This window comes from Gouania willdenowi, unplaced genomic scaffold, assembly GCF_900634775.1.
Source record: "Gouania willdenowi unplaced genomic scaffold, fGouWil2.1 scaffold_45_arrow_ctg1, whole genome shotgun sequence".
Lineage (NCBI taxonomy): Eukaryota > Metazoa > Chordata > Actinopteri > Blenniiformes > Gobiesocidae > Gouania > Gouania willdenowi.
Genome location: NW_021145208.1, coordinates 1620 through 25221, shown reverse-complemented (window position 1 = coordinate 25221; position 23602 = coordinate 1620). Strand labels below are relative to the sequence as shown.

At 34.8% G+C, this 23602-nt stretch overlaps 1 long non-coding RNA gene and 1 pseudogene across 1 annotated transcript; both read right to left on the bottom strand.

The window, feature by feature from the left end:
- Window positions 1–623: 623 nt before the first annotated feature.
- LOC114460484 (uncharacterized) lies at window positions 624–1083 on the bottom strand. Its single transcript, XR_003673650.1, has 3 exons — window positions 956–1083; window positions 812–870; window positions 624–663 (listed from the first exon to the last, which is right to left on the bottom strand). It is a non-coding gene; the product is annotated as an uncharacterized LOC114460484 (long non-coding RNA).
- A 3015-nt stretch (window positions 1084–4098) lies between these two features.
- LOC114460485 (ubiquitin carboxyl-terminal hydrolase 42-like) lies at window positions 4099–23400 on the bottom strand (annotated as a pseudogene).
- Window positions 23401–23602: the final 202 nt, after the last annotated feature.

The window sequence follows — 23602 nt, the reverse complement described above, 5'->3', positions numbered from 1 at the left end:
AATAAAAGAGAGCAATAGTTACTTCAACACATACTCAACAGCGTACAAGTTTAAAGTAAAATATGATATGCCCGAGCTATATTACAGTGAACTAAAATAAATAATAAACTTGAGTATGTTTTGTCTGTAACAGAATGATTACTAATTTAATAATCATAAAGGCAATCATACAAATTTCAAGTATTTTACCTGGCAATCTAGAAAGAGGCCGGTCTTCCTCTTTTTCACCAAGGTAGAGCATTAATCCACGAATCACATCTCCACGTCTCATCTCAACAGTTTGGTCCTGTAAACAGTCAGACAGGAATTTATTAATAGTAAAGAAAAAAATATTTAATGCACTCAGCACAAGTTCAAGACAGGTTCAATTGTGACCAAGTAAACACACCTGTCTCAGGTTGTCCAAGACAGGTCTCAGTTTTGCTCCAATAGCACCACCCTTCTTCCCTATTGGATCTCCTTTGTGACATCTGCTCTCCCTAGACTTCAATGTATGGCTCCCCTGAAAGACAAAATTACAAAAAAACAAAAAAAGAAATGAGGAATTAAATTAATTAATTTAGTTAGCAAACAATAAATAATGTTTACAGTTAAATGCTTACCAGACTGAAAGTGTGTAGCATCTTAGTGGTCTCAGTTAGGATTACTTTGCTCTCCCCTTTTCTAAAAGACACATTTTAGGTCATTTCAAAATTACTAATGACATCATCTTTGCTGTGATTGTGTGACCAAACTGTTGTAACAGTATAGTTAACAGGTAATAAGCATGCACTGATGGAATTTTGGTACAGAGATTCCAAATCAAACATACCGGCTGGTGCTTGAAGGGTTTATGCTGCCTGCCGTTTGTCTTTTGAGAAATATGGGTCACTGTAGGACAAAAATACAAAAAGAAAACTTATTTAATCAATTCATTTAGCTGGTAAACAATAAATGTTTATAGTTAAATGTTTACCTGAGTGAAAGTTCCAAATGAATCTGAGGGATTTCAGTTTCAGGACTTTTCTGCAAGACAGGTTTTAGAAAATGACTCAAAATGACTAACATCACGTTGTTGTGATTGTGTGAATTAGCTGATAAACAGTATAGGGGTTTTAGAATGTATTAGTGGTGATGAACAGAGAAAGGTTTCAGTGCTTCAAAAAAGCCTACTCTTATATAAAAAAGTAATATATATAATAAGACAAGACGTGCCATTAATATTTGTTAAGCATAAGTAATAATCATAAGTATCAGTCGCATTTACATAAGTGGTTATTTTGTTTTGCATCGTGAGAAAGTGAGACTGTAATGAAAAGCATGATATCCAGAACGAGCTCCAAATCTAACTATACCGGGGCACGGGAGGCTTAACGGGAGCGCGCGGTCCTCTGTTCACAGCCCAGAGATAAGTTTTAGAAACGAGAACAAGCTCTTTGCAGACGAAAGAACAGGCATTCCCGTACAGTCTCAAAACACCCGCCATCGTTGTTTTGGTTGACGAGCACACGTGACGTGCCAAGGCAAAGCATGATGGGATCTGTAGTATTTACCGTAACAGTTGCGACACTTGCTGAAAATGTATGGATTTGGATTTTGCGTTAATTGTTTTCAGTGGTTTGCATTCGGTTCTTTCCTGTAGCGAGAAGTAAAAAAATAAAATAAAATAGCGAAAATACAGCTCCAACTTTTTAGTAGAGGGGCTTGTGTGGCCATGCTTGTGGCGCTTGCATCGCAAAGAGGTGCCTTGTTTTCTTAACGTCCTCGTCTGCGATAATATACTGAAACAAAAAATATGTATATTGTTGTACTAAAAACAGAAATGAAAAGTAGTTACTTACCTTAGCCTTTACATGTTTGCACATTGGAGTACTGTAACAGCTCCTTTGACTGAATTCGCCTTTGGTTAAAGAGTCCGTCCTAACCGACTACCAGACTGAATCCCGGGTTGTAAGTGTCCCACTGCGCATGTGCCAATTCAAACTTGAGCTCTGATCTTTTTGGAGTAAATTTTACTCGGGTTTTCATAATGGTTACAATAATTAAAAAAAACAGATTAATACTAAAATTACAGTAATTGTTACAGTTCCTATACAATTCATTATTTTAAATAATTAAATCACATATTAGTACACAATTTTAAATGACAAAAGTTAGTAAACACTGAGACCTATGTTTACAAAGTAGGAATTATGTACTTTTACACAATAAAATTTAGTACACCCAAAAGTCATTTCTTTCAGTGTAGGGCTGGGCGATATGGCCATTTTTTAAATATCTCAATATTTTCCAGCTATACCACGATATATGATATATATCTGGATATTTTGCCCTTGCCTTGAGATGATGCTTTGTTGCATAAAATTCAACCAGAATGTCAATACTTAATATATATACATATATAATAATGTTTATTCTGTGACGTAATTGGGGTTTCCTCTATAACTATTATAACATAATGTACCTGTTAGTTCCTGTTTTTCAGAGGAAAATCCTTAAAATAAGGTCAGTCAGTTAAAGCCACATGTCTGTCACACAGGGACCTTTATAACATAAGTGTAAAGAACAATATCAACATTTTCAAAACAAATTATGTGCATTTTGTACACACTTTAAAAACATTTTATTATTAAAATTAACTATCAATTATTTAATTATTATTACTGACAAATGTGAATTAATCAGATACATAATATATAAACAGTTGCCACTACTAACACGCACACACACACACAGACGCGCTGTAATGATGGCCTTCTGAGGACTGTCCCTATAAAAGAGCCATGGTAACCATGGTAACGTAAGGTCAGAGTTGACTCAGATCTGCCTTCTTCCTGGCTTATTTTCCTTTCTAACCTCCACAGTCTCACTGCGGAGAAGATTTGCTGAAAAGTAAAATCAAGACTGTGGAGTCACAGTTACAAAGAAGCAAACAATCAATTTCTGTGTAAGATTAGATGTTGCTCTTTACCTTTGTTTGACAGTTTCTGTGATGTCTCTCTCCTTCCTCAGAAGTGTCTCACTGACAGCGTGTGATGTGTCAGCCATGCAGCTTACACTGAATGTCTGAAAAAAGAACCATAAAACGTCTAATGATTAGTGCACGTGCAGAAGTGGTGGACACGCCCCTATTGAAATGAGCGTTTTGCTCGTTCAATTTGGAGATGCGAGTGCACAGAAGCACACAGACATTTGAGGAAGTTACATTAGAGACAGATGGACTTCTCTGTCTGCTGCACAAACTTTTATTAATGTAGAAAACTAAATAAACAAATCAAAATGTAAAAAACAAATAAATAAATAAATTCAAAATAAATAAACAGCAACTTTAAAACCTAATGATATTTCTTTTATTATGTATTAAATTTTCTTACATTCAACAAGTTTTATATGTTTTTATATTGAAAATGTTAAGTGAGTCTTAGTCATCCATGGCTTACCAGGTTGATTATTTTGTGCAATCATTTGAAGATTGTAAAAAAGGTATTGTTTGCCTTTTTTTCTAAAAATTATTCTATATTTTATTAATTAAGTGCAGTTGACATGTTTGCAGATCATTTTTCACTGAACATGAAAAGTGTCACATTAAGTGGTAAAGCCACACATTGGTTAGGATTGTGTTAATGTGCACTGAAATGTGTGTGATTACAGATGTTTATACTTATGTTTACGTCATACTCATTCAGTAGAATTCAGTAATAAGTTTATAGCTGTAAGACGACTCAACATCTTTTATGCTTATTAATGCTAAAATAGTTTAATATTGTACCGTAATGGTTTGAAACTGCCCTATTGAGTGATTAGCTGCTTGCTCTATTTCTTTTAGTTAATCTGTGATATTTTATTGAATTTAGGTGTTATGTTATTATCATGTATATATGGCAGAGGATAAAAAACAGTTAAAATTAAGAGAAAAAGAAAATGTAATTCTCTACTATTTTAACTACAGCATTTTCCTATTATTTATTATTTTTGACCCAGAGTATTTAAAATAAACATGCATGAAGATTAGTCTTTGAAAAAAAACTACACCGTGTTTTTTTTTTGTGCTTGACAAAACATTTAATTAAAAACAGCAAACTTCTAAAAATAGAAATATTTACAAAATAAGTTCAAAGTCTAAAAGCTTAATCCACTGTTGTCCACTGCCTGCATCTGGTTCATCACCATGATGTCGTCTTCCTTTTCTCTGGACAGGGGTCTGTAACCTGTGGCTCTGGAGCTGGATCTTTGACTCTTCTGCAAAGGCTCCCTATAGTTATAAGAAAATATTAAAATAATGAATTATTATTTCTTACAGAGGTTATTAATGATGAATGAAATTGACAATAAAATCATGATAAAACAATCTGTCAACCTAAAAACTATCATCAACAATATGTTTTAAATTTCTGGTAAGATAACTAAACCAACAAAATGACTCTTCTGGAAGAAAATAGAGATTTTATTAATGTAGGAAAATATTTGATTAACTGCTCACGTGCTGGATTAATAAGAATGCTTGATATGTTGCAAGAAATTGTGTTGACTGACGTGATCGTGTGTTATCAAATTCAAGTTGTTTTTTGTAGTAATACAAAAACATCAACAAAAAAATGTTTGTTATTAATAATATTATTTGATATACTTGTAACTACATATAAAATTTTCTACACTATATTGACATCAGTGACGTGTCGTGACCACTAGGGTTGGGTAGGCTGGGCGTTCCAAATTGAGACCACCAATGTCAACACCAATGACAAATTTCATATGTTTCTGCTGGCAAGTGTTAATTCAATTCAATTCAATTCAATTCAATTCAACTTTATTTGTATAAAGCAATTTACAAGTCATCTCAATGCGCTTATCAAAATATAAAATTCATAATAAGAAAGAAAAAACCCAACAAGATCCACATGAACAAGCATTTAGCCATCGTAAACACCATTAAAGAAACATAAACTATTATTTAATATAGCCTCCATACTCTCCCAGCAAGATATATCTCATGACACGGCAGCACATCTGTTGTTCGTGTTGGAAACACAGTAACACGGAGAAAATGACAACAACAACTCAGAACAGCCTCAGTGAGGAGCATCCACAAAGCCAATCCTTCCTTTTGTTCCATTCACTGTGAAAAGTATGAACAATTTTCTGACTTTACCTTTGCTGAAGGTCTGGTAGCTCAGGTGTTGGTCTCCATCTTTTAAAAGCTGTCGTTTTTCCTAAAGAAAAAGTTTCTATATCATCTCTAGCGCTGTCATCCTGACTGTAGTGTTATCCCGCCCACTAGCTAGAGAACGCAGCAGCAGCGGTCATGTGATATCAGTTCACTAATGCTGACCTGAGAGCCATTGTTGGGGTGTTGGGAAGCATCAGTAGACAGTCCCATGTCTGACGCTCACTGTTGTCATACAACACAAACTCTCTGATCTTGACTTTTACTCCACTGTTGAAGTCAGCAGACAGCTTCATGAATCTGACTGTATAATTGTCCTCCATCCTCACCTGGTAACACAGAGAAACTATTAGGTCAGCACACTGTTTTAACTACATATACAAAAACTCACCCATTCACAACATTGACAATCAGAATTTAAATGAAAACTAAAATAAATCAGAGGTCACCCAATCAACACACTTCCAGCAGGTTTAAAAAACATAAACTTAAAGCTGCAGTATGTACTTTTTTTCTTTTTTGCTTCATTTGGTCATAAATCCATCCTATCCTTTGATGACATTGTAATTCAAAGTTTTCTGAGAAAACTCTGGACCTCTGCTCCTTCTCATGGCTCTGTATCTGAGCTTTAGAAAAACAAGGGGCGAAACGCTACATTTCAGCCAATCAGAGATCTTTTTACTGAAGTAGATGCGTGTTCACGTCCTTCCTGTAGTAAAAGTGCAATGGTGGACATTCCAGCAAGAAAAGTGGCCATTACAGCGGTAGGCACAACAGTTACACGACAAAGCAAGAGGAAAAAGGAAGACCGACGTAGTGAAGCAACAGTTTAAAGCACATGTGTCAAACTCCAGTCCTGGGGGCCAAATCCGGCCCTTTAGAGCATCCATTTCGGCCCTCAGGAGCAAGTAAAAAGGACAGAGAAAACATGAATTATTTTTTAAATGACCATTTCATCAACTCCACAACATGTGGAGTTCACTGCTCTGATAATAAGCAAGGGTTCTCAACCTTGGGGTCAAAACCCCATTTGGAGTCATTAGACACTGAAGGATTCACCAGATGCCTTCAAGAAACTAAGAATATTTTCTGAATAATTTCAGCTCATTTTTGCTTATTTTTATCCTTCTTCTACAACTAAACCAAACTCTCCACATTTTTAACCAAGTTCATCACTTTTTCTTGCCATTTTTTGGCTCCTTTTAATGTATTTTTGCTACATTATTCCTATTTCTGGCACATCTACATCACATTTCAATGCCTTTTCTGCACATTTTTTCCACATTCCAGACATTTTCAGCACTTATAAACCCTTTCCACCACTTTTCCACCTAATGTCGCACATGTTGACCCATTATTGTCACTTTTAACCTCTTTTCACCATATTTCATTATTATTTTTGTCATTTGAACCATATTCACCATTTGTCGTACTCATTATTCACCAGTTCAAACTAATTGTTCCAATATTAACTCTTTCAACCCTTTTTTACCACTTTTTCTGTCTGTTTTTGTCCTCTCTAATTTGCAACTTTCAACCAATTTATCTGGTTTTTAAAATCCCATTTCACCACTTTTTTCATCATTTTTGGTAACTTTGAACTAGGGCTGAAAGGATTCATAGAGTTACTCGATTTAAAAAATTCTTCAAGGCAAAAATTGTGCCTCGAAGCATTGTTACTTTCCTATGATACGCACTATACGCGCAGGAACCGCACACCGCTAGTGCGTCATCAATGCGTGACAAACATTCTACATTTAGTTTAGCGCCATGGCGGAGAGTAAAAGACAGAGAACGTCTAAAGTCTGGAATCATTGCATCCTCAAAAATGAAGAAAACAAGGTGTAATCATGTGTTTACTGTAAACAATACCTGTCATACCACAGCAGTACGACTTCAATGATGCAGCATCTGAACCAAAAGCATCCACATGCTGTTTATACAAGTGTGACTGAAACAAGGTAATGTAGCGCTAATTTAGACCTGGGCCGATTATCAATAAATACATAAATTAACCGGACAATAAATTAAAATGAACGTGGAAGTTTTCCAGCCTTGATATATTGACATACGCATGTGTATTTGGCTGTGTGTCTGTCAGCTGCAGAGGTTAGCATTAGCATGGATATAAAACAGCAGATAACTGTTCTAATAATTTATCAGTGAACCTGCAGCGTAATTTCTCTAAAATAGTACACGACCATCAGGTAATCTTAGATTTATGTAAATCAAACAGTTATAGTCCGATAGATGCGGCAACTCTAGCTTCAGATTGCTACAGCGGCTACACCCAGCAGCCTGTGGAGCCTCGTACTCCGCCAGAGGAGGAGACGTAAGTGGTGTGATCAGAATCAACCACTGCACACGTGTACACACAAACCAGGGTAGATGGTCTTTAAATCCTTAAAAAGGTAAAGTATTAAATGTGATGTAGCCAAATCTAAAGCCTTAAAAACTTTATATTTGAGAAAAATGGGATTAAATTAGAGAAATTGTAGCATTAAATATTGTGGTACGTCTCAGTGCCTGTGCTCTGAAGTGTTGTGGACTTTAAACACTCTCTGTTCTCTGATCATCACTGTGACAATTCTAATAATGTCAGCAACACAATATTTTATATAGAATAGAAATACTTTATTAAGCCTGATATAAATTAATTTTCTCAGCTGCTAAAAACATAATTTCAGTGTTTGTCAAACACATACACACACAGGTTTCTAGGTTACCATAGCAAATAGGCTGAGCCCAGAAATTATATATTATATGTTAGTAGTAAGTTAGTTGACTTAACTGGCACTTATTAACACTACATGGTTAAATTGCAATAAATGGGCTCAGTTTTGGAGCCAAATGTTGTTTTTTTGATAAATAAAAGCGAAAGGATACCAATGTTCAAATGTTATAGTTTTCAATAAAGCAAAAGAAATTGCTTCAAAGTCACTGAGAGATATTTTTTTTTAGAAAAAGCCTGTTTTTCTCAGCTTTTTGCTCTGAAACTGGTGATTTGTGTAAAACTTGCTCTATTCAACGGCTGATTACAGAAGAAAACCACTGGCCCAGCGCACACGTTCAGAAGCTGATCGAGAAGCTCTGTGCGCTCTCACTCAACCACATCACCGTGGTTACCAACATGTCACCAGATCAAGTGCAAAGTAATGAACTTGTGAGGTTACTTAGTGCAGGAAGTATATTTATCACATTTAACATTTAACATCACTTCTATTGGGAAAATCTGGCAAAACTGTGTAAATAGTTCTCAGGAAGTTATTTTTTTGTTTTCCCGTTTTCTGCAAACTTGGAAAATCAGAGACTATGTGTTGCTATCATTGTCTTGAAGGGAAGGTCGGTACTATGCCAACAAAGTGTTCTGTAACCAGGTACAGGAACAGCATAATTTCACTGAGAATAGGTAAACAATCCAGACTATAGGTGTCAAACGTGCTGGGGCACAGAAGCCCTAGTCAGTCCAGTGTCCAGAACCTCTGCCTATCACTGGAGAAACAGAGACTCAAATATTAAACCTATGTTTGTATTTTATTATAAAACATCAATCAGAAATGCTGAAAACATGAAACAACAATATTATGTATGTGAACTATATTACATGCACTAAAACTAAAATATAACAAAATTACTGAAGAATATAACAAATTGTCAACTTAACAACACTCAGCAAAAGCTCTTTTGCTGGTAACTATGGTAACATTCTGTTTGGAAGAAATGGAAGCTTTCGGTTCTAAAATGCTTTGATCTTCTAGGTTCTAAAATGCTTTGATCTTTGAAGTTCTAAAATGCTTGGATCCCCACATGACCTTCATTGTCAGAACATTTCACAAACTCCTTGGACTCAGTGACTTTACTTATTATATTTCTGACAACAGCAATAATTTTGATCTAATGATGGAAGTGCATCAGTTCAATGTAAAGAGTCTGGAACAAACATGCTTTGATGTCCTTAAGGATCATCTCTGTACAGAAAACTGCATTGGGCTGTGGCAGTTTGCAAATGCCTGTTATATTCCCATTTTGTTTCAACTGAAGAATGAGGCCTTTCACTTTATCTGTGAGAATTTTGAGGAGGTTTCACTCTGTGAAGAGTTTTTGCAGCTTGCGGAGCAGGAGCTGACTGATATCCTGGGTCAGGATGACCTTACTGTGACCCAGGAGAGCACAGTTTATCAAAGTGTTTTAAGATGGATAAACCACATGCCTGAGGAACGACAGGGAGCCATTTCTACTCTGTTACCAAAGGTACGACTGGGGCTGATGGACAAAAGTTACATCACAGACAATGTGCTTAACAATGATGTGGTAAAAACAAACCCTGAGTCCCACCTCTTGGTCTCTGATACCCTAAAAGTCATGTCTCAACCTTCGTTACTCTGCTCTGAGTCTGGGATCAACAACACCTTGTTTTGCCGTCGTTTGCCAAACGCCGTCTTAATGATGGTTAGAATATTTTCTAAGACTATAGAGGCCTTTGACTACAGAACTAACAGCTGGATCACAGTTCAGACTAATCCTAGTCTGGAGGATTCCATGACTCACTTAGACCTCTACAGCACTGTCTTCCTTGGTAGATGCTTCTACATTGTGGGTAGTGGTTTAAGTTGGACCAACCCCTCTAACAGAGTGTGGAGGTATAACCTAGTCACACACACTTGGCAGGAGATGTCACCAATGCAGGAGTCACAGAGCTTTGTGAGTGTTACTGTGCTAAAGGGATACATCTACGCTATGGGAGGCTACAGGGATGATGATGGTACCTCACGAAGAACTGCTGAACGCTACCAGCCCAACATCAACCAGTGGACACTCATTGCATCAATGAATGAAGAGAGGATCTACGCCAGCTGCACCACACTGAACAACAAGATTTACATATGTGGAGGATGTAGTAATAGAGTACTGAATACTGCTGAGTATTACAACCCAGACACCAACCAGTGGACACTGATCACTCCTATGGGAACACCTCGGTGTGGACATGGAGTCGTTGCATATATGGGCCACATTTTTGCAGTTGGAGGATGCGATGGGTCCAGAGATCTGAGGTCTGCTGAGGCTTATGACCCAGTGACCAACACCTGGTACGATGTCCCTGAAATGGTCCACACACACAGATTCTTTGACATTGCAGTGATGAACAAGCAGATCTTTGTTGTTTCTTGTAGCACAGGAAACAGAATTGTTGAGTGCTATGACTACACTACAAATACTTGGTCTGTAGTATTTTCTGGCATGGACCACAATGATTGGGTGAAATGCTGTGTGATTTCTGGACTTCCCAACATGGCTGAGTACTGTTCACCTCATAAACCCATCATACCCAGGACACAGGTCTAAAAAAGGTCTAAACTAGATACTGAGATGGAGCAAATGTTATTTTCCATGATCCTAACTGGGAGTGTAACCTGCTCTGACCAGGTCTGTGTGTATCAATAAAAGTGTTTAAAGACATTAGAAGAACTAATGTGTGAATAAATGGATCAGTTCATGTCCCAGCTCAGATGGGATGGTTTTAATCAGCCTGGATCAACCTGAGTTGATGATGATCTAGAAAAAAAATACTACATTTTAGTGGTGACAACATATAGCAGACGTGTCGATGTACTGAATTTCATTAGAAATAATATTGTGGTTAGCATGTATTTATTTCAAATATCAAGACAAAACAATGCAATTCTGCGACACAACAAACCACTGAAAACAATAGAACCTATTTTACCATTTAGAATAATGCACTGTAATACAATATAACACCTACAGACCAGGTTAGGTGTTCAGCCTAAGTTACCATGGTGATTTAGCCTGGTAAGAAGTTATCCAGAGTCTGAGTACAGCACACACTGATTAAATGCAGGAAGTTAAAGAGAGAGAGAGAGAAGAGGAAATCCAGCTTCAGAGGACAGGGTCTTTGTGTATTCTTCTTGTTTTGTATTTAATGAGTTATTCATGTTTGTTTGTTGTATTTTCTAGATTTTTTTTGTGCATATTTATGGTCATTTTGTGAAACTGTACAGTACATTTGTGTACTTTTATTGTCCTTTTGTTCAGTTTTGCTATTATTTTGTGTGTTGTTCCTTCATTTTGAGCGTTTACTTTGGGGTGTGGCCAATACTAGATTGAGTATTGTGTGGCCTACGTCTGGTCCAAACTTAAAGCTAATAAATGATTGCTAATCAGGAAATGTCCAAATGAAGCTCTGTGATGATGGGCTTTTATTGTTAGACACGTTGTCCTAACCAACAGGACAGAGGAGTTCATCTGTTGACCAAGATCATAGTTAATGTTGTTGTGGACTGTCCCAGAAAAGCTGCTGCTCTCTATTTGATCTTAAAACAAAGCCTTTACTGCAAATTAGAGATAAAATATAAGAAAAAACACTAGATTTGAGGAGAATTCTTAAAACAAGAGACATTATCTGTCCATGCAGCAAGTTAAATTTACTAAACAAGAAATCTTGAAAAAAAGATGTTGAATCTTAAAATAAGAAGGTCCTGATAAATATTCTAAAGGGTTAAAATAAGCAGAAATGTATGATTATTAGATTAAATTACTTAAAATCAAACTTCCTACAGCACAATAATAAGTTACATATACTGACTATAAGCAAATAATTCTTGAGAAAAAAAGTTTTTTTTTTTAATTTTTGCAAATTAAAGCTTCAGACCAAGAAGAAAACAACTAATCTAAGTAAAAAATGACTCAGTATTAGTGAAAAATGATTAAGCTGTTTCTTGATACAAGTTGACTCATCTTGAAATAAACCTAAATCTATATTAAAACTAAAACCAAAACCTTAAAACCAGTTTTTGTTTTTAGAATAAACATCTTATCAGAATCACAACCAGGAGTATGAGTACCATCAACATTTATTAACAGTATGAACCGTACACCAGAAACAGTGGTTGCTGCACACTTTTTATGTCAAATTTAAGACAATTTAAGACTTTTTTTTAAAGCAAAACAAACAGCAATGAACAAAACACATAATATGCTGCTGTATAAAGTGCTGTGATTTGTCACGTGAAGAAGGCAAAAACAAAATGATCAAACATTTGTGCAACACTACAATGTAAAGTATTCAAACATGTCTCAGTTCAAGGTCCATCTAACATGTGAGACCTAAGGACACTGAGGGAAAACTTGTGGCGTAGCTAGCCAAGTCAGGCACAAAACAACTAATTCAAAGGCATTGCAAACAAAAACCAACACAACAGACCTGACAAAATGCTGCTTGACATTCACCTATTTTTCAACCAATGATTTCCATTCAGTGATTGCTTTCCTATATGTGCTAGTAGCATCTTGATCATGGATGGCATCACCAATGACCTCGGTTTGAATGACAGAGAGGACCGTGGCAACACACTTTGGGTGTGTTAAGTGCAGAGTGTAGTAGTATGACATCAATACCAACATTGTTTCCCAGAATTCCTCCTGGGGGAGGTGCTCACAGGCATGTTTCCCACAACGACACAGCTGGATGTTCCATCAAAAACCAGCAGCGGAGAGGAGAGAGGCTGCTACTCCAGGTATAGCCCAGGGTCCTCTCCTGGCTGGAATAAAGCAAAAAGGACAATGTGGTGAAGAGTTTAAAGAGAGGCAGTGCCGTGCATCAAAACAGCATCAGAGGGCGTGTTCATTGAACACTCATTTATTATTAACTTATCAGGTTAGAACTAATGAACTGAACCAAGAGCGTTATCAACAGATAACAACACTCAGAAATAATATGATTTAGATCATGTTTGAATCCATGTACCCTTCATTCTTTGGTTATTTTGTTTGAAAACCAAATTAAAACTGAATTTTTAAAAATTAATTTAAAACCAGAAACAGGAAAACGGAAAAACCAAATACAGATAAAAACGGTGTATTTCTGATTGGTTTTAAAATATTCCAAATAACAATGTCAACATATTTTATTGTTTTGTTTGTTTGTCTTTTTTAGGTGACAACAGTTGCAAACACTGCAGCTTCTCTGTGAACTTGTAATAGAGAATAAGAACGCTACATCAACTGTATAAACTATGGAAGTATATCTGTACCATAATTCAATTTAAAATCCATTAACAGAAATGTTTTTTCATTTTCAGAAGATAACTGCATTTTTAACTCATAAATAAAATGAATAATAAATCATTCATTTTCATTTTCTTCTTCCCTTAAACATGATGCTCTGGTGGGAGGAGTCAATGCAGACTGGAGAAGAATTACAAACGGTGGAAAATCAGATGATTTCAGGTCAAAATAATGTGAGCAGCTGATTTTCTGAGGGTGCACAGATCCTAGATGACTAAGATAGTTTATAAATGTGATGACTGGACTACAATAGAGTTACACATAAGTAGTTTGATATTTGCAACCACTGTTTATTTGTCAAAGGTCACATATTAATTCAATGAAACTTTATTTATACAGGGACAATTCCAACAATAGTCACCTCGTAGCGTGAGATAACAGGCAACACATTGTGTGATCATTGGTTTCTAAGAAGGGTTTACAGATGAAAAGCTCTATTATAGCTAAGTGTGTGCTAATATGCTAATTATTGTAATATACAGTTTTTAATAGCAGACATGATGTTTACAGTAATAATATATTGTGTTTCTGGGTGTGCAAAGGTTACAGATGTGTTCCAGTGAATTAATATAATTTTGATATTTTTTTTGAAAATATTTTCCAATTAATATTTTATCCCAAGGTTCCTTTTTCAATGCAGATATGGTAAACAACACCAAAATTCCAAATATTCATAATAATAAAAAAGACAAACAAACAAAATGAAAAAAATATGTTGCCATTGTTATTTTGATTTTAAAACCAACCAGAAATACACCATTTTTTTGTATTTGGTTTTTCTGTTTTCCTGAGTCTGGTTTTAAATTAAACAAAAAAAAAATCTGTTTTTTCTATTTTTTAATTTGGTTTTTAAACAAAATAACCAAAGAATGACGGGCAGTGCTGACCCTAGCCTCTCTGGTGCACTAGGCCAGATTTTTTTTTGCCCCCCCCTCATATTTTTATTACCACGTAATTGACATTTGCATTATTGTTATATTATTATTATCAGAATAATTTCTAACACTTACATAGTGGTCTTCACCATATCCACAAAGATGCTTTACATGAGGAGAAAACATGAGCAAAATTACTTTTTTGACATTTTATTAAATTTTGATGAAAATGTTTCACATACACATATAAAAGAACACAAACAAGTAAATAAAAGCCAATTTAAATATCTTAGTAACAGGTTCAAAATACAAATGATTAATATTATTATAGTAAAGCATTGCACAAAAGCAAGATACAGATCAAAGATCGATAGTGGTGGGTTGGCTCATCAAAGATTATTTTTAATTTAAATACTTATGACTAAAATGTTTTACTATTAATATTCATATTTTGTGAAAAGATGCAAAACTTCCAGATTTAACATAATATTACTAAAATTGCAGTAACGAACACACATTAATATAAACAATTACAGTTCACAGAGGTATTGAACAAAGAAACTATTTAGTAAAAATAGTGTCATTTTCTGGTGGTGATTTATAAACAGCTTTAACCAACACAAGCTAAAAAAAAAGGCCCCATTCATTATATGAGAAAGATTTGTCTCAAAAATATTCACTAATACATACGGAGCCCTGGAGGTGACATGGATAAAAAAAAAATTATCTCGCACTAAGTTACAGAGACTAGTTCTGGGTCAGAGTTCATCACAATGACATCATCCACAGTGCTGGATATTCATCTGTTTATTGATTTTTACTTAAATATAAAGATATTAATGATTTGTTTGCTAGTTGGCACAACTTTAACATGAGTGACGGACAGGTAAAGATGATACTTTAGTTCTAGAGGACACAGTCGTCATAAAGCATAGCTTAGAGTCCTGGTTGAATTCATTAACAACAACTACAATACTACGGTAACTTCATGGATACCTGTGGATAATAATAATATTAATGCATTATATTTTATTTAGTGCTTTTCATAGACACTCAAAGCTCTTTACATTGATGTGCATCATTCTTTCACTCCACACACAGTGGTGGTAAGCTACTATTGTAGCCACAGCTGCCCTGGGGCAGACTGACAGAAGTGAGGCTACCATAGTGAACCATCGGTCCCTCTGACCACCACCAACACTCACTCACACACTACATTCATACGATGGATGTACATGGACTTGAAAATGGTTGTATTAGAGTTTTTCAGCGTTTCCTCGTCCCTACAGATGCAGACAATAGCCTTGATAGTTACTGACCCTCAAAGTAACACCACCAGTAATGTTACATACAGCACTAAGATAAGACTGTACAGTGAATAGTGAATGTGATCATGTCCCTCTGTCACACATTGATCCCACCCACCCACCCACCACAGCATGGAAGGTCCAGTTGACAGAATGTTATATATGTCACTCACATGTACTACCCAAAACAATGTTTGACTGTTTGACCTACATAAAGATATTACATTAAAAAAGAAGAAAAACACTCATTTCCTTAATACTCTGTGTGTTATTTTCTCTAATGAAGCACGTTATTCATACATACTGTATATCTGTGTAGAGTCAAATGTGGTGATCAATCAATTCAACAATGTTGGCCCCAAATGAAGTGAAGCAAAGCAGATGAGAAAGTGTTTTATTTCTATTAACAACAGGCTGAGAGGAAACTTTGGTGAAAGTGAAAACATAGAATACAGTTATTTAAGTTTGTTTTGTGTGTGGTGTTATGATTTGAAAATAATAATTAAAACATTTTAAACCAGTTTTTTTTTTTTTTTAAATCATAAATTATTAGACATTTTTAGAGGACTCCATTTTAATTCCAGGTGATAGTCACGACCCCAAGGTTAAAAAAGGCTGCATTACATTATAGTGTACAGGAGTAGGGGGTACATGGCCTCAGGTTAAATGTTTGAAGGGGTACGGACTGTGAAAAGTTTAGGAACCACTGCATTAGAACAATTGTTTACAGGAATTTAGTGAACAAATTAAGGAAAACAGATTTATTTATTTATTTTTTTACTGACTACAATTCTCCATCATATTATATCATTGTCCATCAATAAAACAGAAGTTGTACCATTAGTAATTACTCCTCTAATAAATGTGTAAATGTAGAACAGTGTCTTCCTCTTTGTGGAACACAGAGTTGTTGTGTCCTTAAGTCCCTATTCTCCACTATTGGGTGGTGTTTTCACTGGTAATATTACAGTAAATAGAACTAGTGGGGATTACACACTGCTATCAGGGTAGCTGATACCTCACTGTCACATTATTTATCTTATTTTTTACTGCTGTAATGTGTCTGTATCTAATCCTTATTTTTAACAGACTTTTACTTAAGTATTTTTAAAACATTTTCTTTCTTGATTAACATTTATCCTTTTTATATGTAATATTTACTGTAACATAAGTAATTTCCCCCTGGGATAAATAAAGAAATTCTGATTCTGATTAATATTCTTACCTGTGACGATGTTAATTGAGATATTTACAAATCCTGTTATAACTAGTCAGAACTAAATTTAAGACTTTTATATGTTAAAATTTCTGGAAGACTATTTTATTCTAACATTTAATATATGTCAGATATATATGGAATGCAGTTGCTAAAAATGAATAAATTAGGGCAAAACTATATTACATTGGGTGTTACACTGAGCCAAACAGTGGTGCTTATGTTAAAATAACTAGTTATTTATTATAATAAAGACAATAATATTAAGGCGTACATTAGTGTTTGATACATTTATAATGTCTACTGAATACAGAAAAAGATGATTTACATGGTAAACACTACTTTCAGTTCATTAAAGATAAGAACAATAGATTTTAAGTGTTTTAAGACAAACTAACATCAACGACTGCACAAAACAAGACATAAACACAAGCTCACTGGGGACATCTACTGGTGAGATTTAGCGATATAACTTTAGTTGGAAGTTGTACAACTATTTAACAGTTGTAGTTAAGATGTGGAAATAGATTCAGGGATTTTTTTTTTTGCATTGTTTGCACAAGTAAATTCTATTTATATACCTGTTTATTTTTGATTTATCATTAAGTGTTACATTTAAGATAAAACAATATAACCTTTATTTGTCCCACAAAGAGGAAATTTACAGTGTTTCAGCAGCAGTAGATAAATAAACAGGGTAATAAACAATAGGAGATATTTACACACACATGGTCCTGTACACAGTACAGTGAGAAAGAGGAAAGATAATGGTGCATGAAGGGATATTACACAATAAAATATGTAATTCTTAAATTGTCAGTTTATCATTTATTTATCTAAAGTCTAAGTTTAGTTTTTTATTTCTCAATTTGTGAAGGTGAGTTCAAACATGACAACAGTATAATGTACATTATAGTAAATGATTTTCCTTTTTAAAAAACTGCATTTATTACACTTTGATCGACATAATTCAATAAATATTACTGTTTTTTATTTTCTAAAAGTTCTTACATAAGTATCTTCTGTTATTATTTTTATTTGTATTTTTTTCTGCCCTTTTGAAATGTCCAGTTTACAAACCAGAACAAATAAAGATATTTGATGATAGACTACATTAACTGTCACTTTTAATCTTAAAGTACATATTAATACAAGAGCACATCTCAAACAAATACATAACAATTATAATGTAGTTTATAATGGAAAAATTAAAAACACATTTTCCTGATATGTTACAGTGAGAAAAACACAGTTAGAGGATGTGGACACCTCTCACTAACACAGGTATAATAATCTTATTATTATCCTGCTGTGTGAGTGTGTGTGACCCAGGCTTTGTGTTGGCAGCAGGTTGTGGGTTTGAGTCCAGCTCACAGCAAGGAGCACGTCTGATGACTCTGTTAAAATACACCAGAAATATCTATATATATATATAGCAACTCCACCACCTTTCCTGTAAGTACGACACTTATTTAAATAAATAAAGTCTTGTGGTGCACTTTCATTGAGAATAGTATTACTGATACCATCATTCAACCATGTTTCATTAAGAAATAAAAAGTCCAAGTGATGTGTCAAAATAATATCATTAATTATTAGTGACTTGTTAACAAGAGATCTAACATTAAGAAGAACTAATTTTAAAGACTTTACTGGAGACACTGGTGGACTTTTTGGATGACATGTTATAGGAGTCACATTTTTATCTCTATTAAGCTTTTTGCTTTTCTTTAATTTCACAATTTTACCTGTGTTACCTGTCACCACAGGAATTAAAGAAGCTGCATTAACTCCATAGGGCCCTGACTTTTTCTGGTTGTTCCTAAAAATAGAGCTATTGCAGTCTAGACCCAGCTGACACAGGTCTGAGAATTATTCAATAAATATTGTTGGATTCCCATTCACAGAAAGCTACCACGTCACAGAGTTGAGATGCAAATAATTGAGTCTATTGGGCCCATTAACTACACATGCTCACTGTGTACCAGGACATTTCACGTTTGGCTACAATAGAATATTGTGTGAACCAAAATGTGACATAATTAAAAGGAAATAATAGTCAATACAACATACATTTGGGAGATTTCTTTAGGTTTATTCCTTTTACATGAAAAAGCAATGATTAAGTAAAATGCTGATGTACATAATAGTATAAAAAATTTTGTTCTCATTCCTCGCCTTCTTCTTCTCCTTCATCTTATTCTTCTTCCGTTTTTTGGAGTCCTGAGAGCTTTGTGGCTGGGTGGATAAGGGCTGTGCTCTGACATCCAGGCAAACCTGCAGATTGAGACGTGTTGTGAGAACGTGATCCAGAGATTTAGGTGAAGTTAAAGGAATGGAGAGGTGGTGGCTAACATTAGCAGGAGCAGCAGGAGGAGGAGGAATCTTCTGAGACAAACTGGACTGGGATGAGGAGGTCAAAGGAGCCGCTTGCCTGAAATACAAAAAAAACACACAAGGTGGTCAAATAAATTTTTCAGTTTCAATTACATTTTCAATTACCCATGTTTAATTACGATTACAGTGACCAGCATTTTTACAAATTACAATTAACATGGCAGCCTTGATTAAAACCACTTTTATTTTCCTGGAAAGAATAGTCCCTAATTCATCGTTTTACAGGATTTTTTTTCCCCCATTAAAACCACTAAATCAAGTGGGAGAAAATAGTATTGAAATGATTTCCTTTTTAAATGATTAATAATCAATCATCACTTACTTGTTGTAGAACAGAACATAGGCTTGGTGTTTCAGGACAGCACTGATGTCACTTTTTGACACTTCAGTGTCGTTCATCCTATACCACTGGTTGTCACTCGCCTGTAAAACACACACACAATCAGCTATAGCTCTCAATGACATTTACACAAGACAGGGTTCAGATCAATTATAATTGTAATTGCGTAATTGATCATTAATTTACAATCATGGCGTAATAAAATCCTGTAATTGAGTTTTGATAGTTAACTTTGTAATTGTGATTGCCATGAAAATTCCAGAATATTTGTCAATTTTAGTTTAACGCAAAACTGGGGAACCATGTAACACTTCTATGTACATTTCTACGCATAATGTACAATTATTAAAATATGTTTCATATCAAGCTTTACCACATTTTAGCATTTAAAATAAATCAATAAATAAACCGAAGGATATACTGACACAAAAAAGACTCAGACACCCACACAAAAAATTTTAAAACCTATAATTTCATTGATTAGGAAGCCTAATGAGGTAATCAATAGATAATAACTAAATTAAATTATATATATTTATTTTTAGTGTATTTTACAGCTGATTTAGGAGCCGTTGTCATAAGAGATGCTAACAGAAAGCTAACACAAGAGGAAGGTTAACTTTTATTAGGTTATTTATTTCAGGCTCAGTAATTGTGATTCATCGTAATTTAACTTTAGTAATTGATAATTAATTATAAATATGGCATAATTGTAATTGACTTTCAGAGGATAAGGAATACTTGTAATTTAATTGTAATTGGAAATAATGCTGTTCACTGCAATCATAATTGAGATGTAATTGAAAATGTAATTGTAACTGAAAAATGTAATTGACCCCAACCCTGACACACTTTTCAGCACAGAGCGTAATGATGGAATAAATGAGTGATAACACACATTTTAAAGAATATAATTTTGTAAACAAGTGGAATGAAACAGTATTTACATTTATCTCTATGGTTTTTATGAATGCTGGTTATTTCCCACCTGGTGTGAGACCAAGATTCACTTTATTATATTTTCAGTTCATGTTCTAATCAAAATCATTTCTATCACCATTTTGTGTCATTTTGTTGTTTGTAATTGTTATTATTCAGTATATTTATCTCTTACTTTGTGTGTTTTTGTTGTTGTTTTTGTGTTGTTGGTATTATTTAAATCAGGGGTTCTCGACTGGTCTCACCCTGGGACCCACATTTTGTAACGGTTATAAAATTACGACCCACTTTTTTTTTTTTTTTTAAGAATTCAAACCAAATTTTGTTATTCAAAAATAGCCGTTACAACACATATATAATCTTTTTTAAAACATAAATCTACATATTTTCCTGGTCAACATGCATTTCTGTCAAATGGAAAGTTTATTTCAAAATAAAAGACAAGTACAGCATGAGGGAAATTTAGTATTTGTTTTTGACCAGCTGTCCGCGTCCCACTCAGTACAGGTCTGCGACCCACCAGTTGAGAATCCCTGATTAAATCATTCTCTCTGTGTGTGTGTTTTTGGTGTTACTTCTTATGCCGTATTGTATGTTTCTCTGTTTTTTTGTGTATATTTTGAAGTGATCTTGTGTGTTTTTTTAATTTATTTTATTCAATGTGTCTTTGTTGTTTTGTGTGTTACTGTTAATAGTATTTTTCTCTCTTAGTGCATGTGTTTTTGGTGCCACTTTGTCGTTGTCTGTTTTTTGTATTATTCACTATATTTTTCTCTTAATTTGTGTGTTTTTGTTGTCATTTTGTGAGATGCTGGTAATATTTAGTAGAAAGTGTCTATTTGTACGGTGCTAATAGTACGGTTACCAAAGTACAACTACATCTTAGGGTTAGGTTATAACCCAATATCGCAACAACTTTTAGGGTTAAGTTTAGTCTTAGTCACGTGACCTAAACTGGTCAAATGGGGGCGCTGCGTACGGATAGAATGTTGATACAGCAACCGATAACCACTGCCTATTTAGTATGATTATCATTTTTAACTAAAAATAATGCTTTTATTTGTTAATTTTCCTCACTCTCTCTTTCTCAAATACCCCCTGTATTGCCATTGCGTACCCCCATTTGACAAACACTGGGTTAGCAGGTAAAAAGCAGTGCCAGTACCTTGACGTAGCAGAAGTAGTGACCAAAACGATCACTGTGCCCAGAGTGAACCAGTACAGCGTACAGGCTGTAGATCCGAGGCTTTCCTTGAGTCTTAGACATGAATGGCCGTAGATCCAAGTACTCAGAGTATTTCACGTCCTGATTAACAAACAAAACAGGAATTAAAAGCAGTCGGAAACCAACAGAATACATGAGATAATCTTCTGTTTGCACATAGTGAGGATACCTTTGAGATTTTCCCTCCAGTGAAATCATCAAATCTCTTAAGAGAGACAGTCAGCACGTTGGCGCTCTTATGAACTATGAATCGCTTAGTGGCCGTGACCATGTGTTCACATCTAATGGAAGGAAATAATTGTTTCATTAGTTTGCTGGAAAACTACTATGATTATAAGAAAGAAAAAGAGCAGACATTTGGTAAAGAATTATTCACTGACTTTGAGCACTTGTACGCGTTTTCACCACCGAGCTGCTCTGCCTTTACAAACTGCTCCATAGCCTCGGACACAGTGGAAGCTTTCTGCATGGGAAGAGAAAACAGTTTAACTGATCATGTTCTGATGAACAAATCTTTAAACGTTAATCAGATGAAATCCAACAAATATCCTGAATATCCAGAGTGACATCCAGAAAAGGATCAAACGTATCCGAAACGGCTTGGCAGTTTAAACATTTCACTGTAAAAGGAAAAATAAATAAATCAATACCATGTACAGTATGTAGTTGAGTCAAACCATGAGAACACAAACAATATGTTGGAGTATAAAAAAGTAACAAATATCATACCTCTGGAGCGCAAATAGCCTCCAAATACTTGGTGGATTAACGTGGTTGCCTGCGTTTGCCTGTCCAGTCTATAAGAAGCACAAAACATGGTGTCAAACAAGAACGAACAACATGTGACTTGATACCAGGGTTAGGGTCAATTCTAATTGTAGTCACGTAATTGATAATTATTTACAAATATGGCGTAATTGTAATTTTAAAAAAAATCTGTTGCTCTCATAATTGTAATTAAATTGCAATTGAGATCAGCTAATTGACTTTGTAATTGTAATTGCCATGAAAATTCTATGAAAAAAAATTGTCAATTATAATTTAACACAAAACTGGGAACCATGTTACAGTTCTATGTACAGTTTCACACAAATGTTGGTAACAATTATTAAAATATGTTTCATATCAAGCTTTCCCACATTTTACTAATTGAAAAAAAAAATGAAAAGCTATATTTTTTATTGTCCCTGCTCTATGCTGGAAGGTGAATGAAACTTACTTGATTGCAGGTAAGCAGGACTGTTGCATAGCTTCCACTGTGTATCACAGAAACTCGTGCTCATCCTCCTGGTTTCCAGACTGGAAGTGTTTTGCAATCGCTGCAATTGGAAAAAAAAAAAAAACATTTTAGGAAAGCTAAACACAAGAAAAGTTGATTTTGATGTCGTCTTAGTAAAAATGACCTGCAACGCTTCAATATTATAGCTTTGCTGGTGTCACTTACTTTTGAGCTCCTTGAGCACACCAGTAGGCCTGATGACTCTGCCTGAGTTGGCAAATACCTGTAGGATGTGGTTTTCCATGATGCACATCATACAAAATCCTGGTTCGTGACCTACAAAAATAAAAGATGAGCAAATTCTCATTAGCATTAGAGGAATTACCCTGGAAAGGAGCGCATAGATATACCAAAACTGATCAACAATGGTGTAAAAGTTCATAATTACATGTCTTGGAGTGCTCCTTGGTCAGCATGTAGTTTGCCAACGGTGGTGTGTAGGTGATGCATTGGAGAACTGAGTTAAGATAACAGGTGTTCCCCGCGTTCATCAGACCTGCACCAATGTCATGGACCCTGGCCCATTTTAGGAGAAGCCGGTCAGGAGAGAACAGGACCTTCCTGGGCATTTCAATGCCAGATCTACTGTTCATAGCTGGACACACAAAGCACACATTATTATAATGCAATTACATTCAGCTTTTTACAAGCAATATTTTAAGATTTCAAACTAGCACCATTTATATTTTGCTATAATTGAAAGGATTGGGGGTCAATTATAATTGTAATTTTAAAAAATTGTTGCCGTCGTAATTGTATTTAAATTGATTTTAGATAATTGACTTTGTAATTG